This window comes from Echinops telfairi, unplaced genomic scaffold, assembly GCF_000313985.2.
Source record: "Echinops telfairi isolate 266 unplaced genomic scaffold, ASM31398v2 ScPeMD7_1713;HRSCAF=2227, whole genome shotgun sequence".
Taxonomy (NCBI): Eukaryota; Metazoa; Chordata; class Mammalia; order Afrosoricida; family Tenrecidae; genus Echinops; species Echinops telfairi.
Genome location: NW_022105611.1, coordinates 11394092 through 11398376, shown reverse-complemented (window position 1 = coordinate 11398376; position 4285 = coordinate 11394092).

The following is a 4285-nucleotide window of genomic DNA, read 5'->3' as shown; positions in this document are numbered from 1 at the left end:
TTTGAACCACTGACCTTATGATTAGCAGCTCAATGCTAGCCTGCTAAGAAACCAGGGCTCCCAAATATCCTGCCATCAGTTGGTTCTGATTCATAGAGCCCTTATAGGACAGAGTAGGGCTATTGTGAGGGGTTCTAAGGCTGTACATTTTTACAGGAGCAAAAAGACTTATCTTTCACCTGAGGGGTGGCTGGAAGTTTTGTACTACTGACTTTGTGTTTAACAACCCAATGCTTAACCCACTGAGTCAAGCCTCAAAAGCTATGAGAAGCATTGGTAGTGGAGTGGGTTGCACTGTACTCCTAATTCAAAACTACCCACTAATCCATGGGGAAAAGATGAGGCGCTTTCCTCCCACAAAGATTTACAGGCTTGGAAATCACATGACAGTTCTAGCCTGTCGTATGGCAATGAGTTTGAATCAAAAACTCACACGCACTGCCATTGAATAGATGCTGATTCATAACAACCTTAAAAGGCCGGGTAGAACTGCTCCTGTGGGTTTCTGAACCTGTAACTCTTTACAGTCGTAGAAAGCCTCGTCTTTCTCCCAAGAAGCGGCTGCTGTTTTCAAACTGCAGACCTTGAGGTTAGCAGCCCAATACATAACCACCATGCCACCAGGGCTCTAGACTACTGAATTGTAGAAATGGTTCCCCAGTGCCTAGATAGTACTGACTTAGAGAAGGCATATATTAAATTTAAAAAGGAGAGTGACAATAATTCCTACTTCAGAAATTTGTCAAATTATAGATAGCATGTGAAGAAGCTTTATGTTATCATTTATACAGCTTGCTACGCTCTCTAAGGAATAGAGGCTCTTTATCCAAGGCATCTGCAGAGCCTGAGGAAGCAGCTTCCTAAATCTTGCAGAACTGATAATAATTTCATATGATAACAGCGATCTCTTTAGGGATCTAAATGTATCCCTGGCTGTAATCAGAGGTTTGGTCAGGCTGTTAGGATACCAGTAATATTAAAGAAAAATGAAGTGTAGGAAACCATAAAATTAATTAGAAAGGAAAGAGTTCTTGGATATTGGATACTGGATGTACTGCAAAAGGCAGTTTTCTCCTTCCTACCTTGAGTATTCATGAATTTAAAATGTTTACTTGAGATTCTGTTTTGTTTTGTGTTTACGGCTTCTCCAGTAGCTCCCCTTAAGTAATAAGTATAGGATGAATTATTAATAGCCCTCTGATTTGATGGCATAATAAAAATTATTTATAAAAGAAAAATGACAAGAAACATATTAGTATCAAATACAGAGGAATTAGGATTCCAGTATTTATTGAGTTGTATACCCTTGCCTTATATTTTAATTGGGCTCTAAATTTCAACAACTTGCTATATCTCAATTTAAATATTCCATAGACTTTTTTACACTTATCATGTGCAATATTGAGATAACTGTGACCAAAATCAACTTCTTTTCTTGAATTTCCTACCTCGATTAATTCTACCTGTTTTAGTCTGGGTAGACTAGAGAAACAAATTCATCAATACTCAGATTTATATAAGAAAGAGCTTTATATACAAGAGCAATTAAATATTGAGAAAACATCCCAGCCAAGTCCAGATCAAGTCCCTAAGTCTAATATTAGCCCACATGTTCAATACCAATCTACAACATCCTCTTCAGCCTCATGCAACTCATGCAATGATGCCTAATGAAGGAAGATCAAGGCCAGTGGATGGGAAATCTTGTGGATCCAGTGGCAGTGGAAGCATCTCAGAGCTGGCAGGGGTCTCCCCGTGGCTCCTTCAGCTCCCGGGCTGTAGTGGAGCTCCATGTGTCTTGTCCATAGGAATGTCTCACAGGAAGTCTGTGTGTGTCCCATCTCTAGCGAGTTGTTTAGCTCCTTAGCGCCTCCAAATGAGGTCATCAAGCTGCAACCTGATTGACAGGCAAGACTCACCCTTTCACTTTTAATAATCAAATTAACAACAAATATGTAACTGCCACAGACCACCCTTTGTCAATTTCATACTTTCACACAACTCTTTAGTCAAACATAATTAATTTTTAAACAAATAATAATTACATCATATCTGTACCTAACAGGATAAAACTAAAATCCATACAATTCAATATGTGCACCCTCATTTAAACATAACATTCTATAACTGAACAACACAAAAAATATCCTATACTTATGTGAACACCTATACCATAATCCTGTGTACATATTCCTGTGAATATATCCCTATGAATATATTCCCCCATTTATGAAAGTTTATAAACCAGGCACTTCTTGCCTTTATCCCCCCAATTTTGGGTATCTAATTTCTACACTGCCCACTTACATCAACCCAGTTCTCTAATGTAAAGAGTCTTCATTCCAATTGGAACCTTGTGAAGTCCACATTTATAAGCAAAGTTAAATCAGGCCATTCATAAAGTCAGCAGCAATATGCACCAATTCACAGGCTCAAAAATTCTTCTCATCTGATCGGGTTCTGGCCAATTCGATGTCAATTGCCTCTCTTAGCCTCACCAGGGCACCCATTGGTCACTTTGCCTTTAGATCAGGGCCCCATCACAAATTCTTAAAAGGCCTAGTCCCCTTGGGCTAGGTCGTGAACTTCAGACAAGTCAACCTGCTCTCATCTTCTCTTCTAGTTCCTGTAAACCAGGTCCCTGTGTCAGTAGCCAGACTCAACCCATCTCTTTATTGCTGTATTTCTCTCACTTCCACTGAACAAGTCGATCCAGGTGGTCATCCAGCAAGTATTTCAGCCTGCCCACAGGCTCCCTTTAACAGTTCAGTCATGGAGGGGAGAATTCCTTCAGGGAACCAGATTTTTTTCCAGTTTCTGACAAAAACCACTAGTTAAGATTCAAAACGCCAAAGAGTTCCATTTTCTTCAATCTGTCAACAGTCCCCTAGGCAGGTCTCTTGGAATGCAAGTATCCTAAGCACTCCAAAGCACTGGATGGGGCTTATCTTTTCAGAGCCTTCTTTGTAGGTGTGTACTAAAACCATGTAAAGATCAAGTTTTAATGGCTCAAGACAGATGGGCTTACACGCTCTCTATTTTCATACTCCCCAGTAATCATTTCTATCAATCATTATATCAGCAATAAGCAGAAAAAATCAGTATAAACAAAGTGTAATCAGGCACTAATCTCAGTTATTAAAACAGTCAAGTTCAATCCTTATTTAGCTTATCTTAATCCTTATATATTCTATTGATACAAATTATGATATTAGACCCCTGATAGCATCAAGCCAGGGCCAATCTTTCCATCAGTCAATTTTGACCTTCTGACAGCCATTTTCCCTAAGCAGCATGGTTTCTGAGAAACTCAAGGGGTGATTTCGATGCCTGAGCTCAAAATAGACATTAACAACATTCGTTTCCATCATCTCAAACAGGGTTAGCCAAAGACACCAACCAAACAAAATAATCAAAACTTTCACTTTCCATGTTCTTTCCAGAATACTACCCAGTAAACCTCATCGACATGTCTGACCTCTGGCTAGCCAACGAAGAAACACTACCATGAGGCAGAGGTTGAATAAACATCCATTCTCGATCTTTGTGATTTGTTTCTCTAGAACCCCACTCACACGGTACCATAATGTGTTAGTCTGAGTAGACTAGAGAAACAAATTCATAGACACTGGGTAAATTAGAGAAACAAATTGATAGACACAAATTCATAGAAAGAGATTTATATACAAAAGCAATTCAATGTTAAGAAAACATCCCAGCCCAGTGCAGATCAAGTCCATAAGTCTGATATTAGCCCATATGTCTGATACCAATCTATTTAACACATTACCCAATTGCCTAAACAAGAAATATGAGTCACTTTGCCTCTTCTTTACATATCTCAATAAAAATCCCCCCACTCTTTTGTATGTTTCACTACTTTTTCTTTCTCTTTTTTTAGTTCAGGTCCTTATCACTTCTCTTAATATCCTCTTTTCCCTATTATGTCAGCAGTATAGAAACTAAAAATAGAGCACAGCACACCCCATGTGGGCATGTGTTCACACACACACACACACACACACACTGAGACTTGTATACACACCCAAAATCTATGGTTAGTTTGATCTGACAGAAAAGGTGAAAACAGTCAGAAATGGAGCATTGGAGAACCTGGCCCATACAAAGAGCCCATGGAAGAACGATGACGAATGAAGGATCTTTCCCTTTCTGATGCACTGGCTCCTGCAGAGGATGGCAAAGAACTGTGTCAGGATTTCAACTGCTTCTATTATTTAAGAGATGCTGAATCACTCCTGTTACAGTGATCTAAACCATTTAAAAA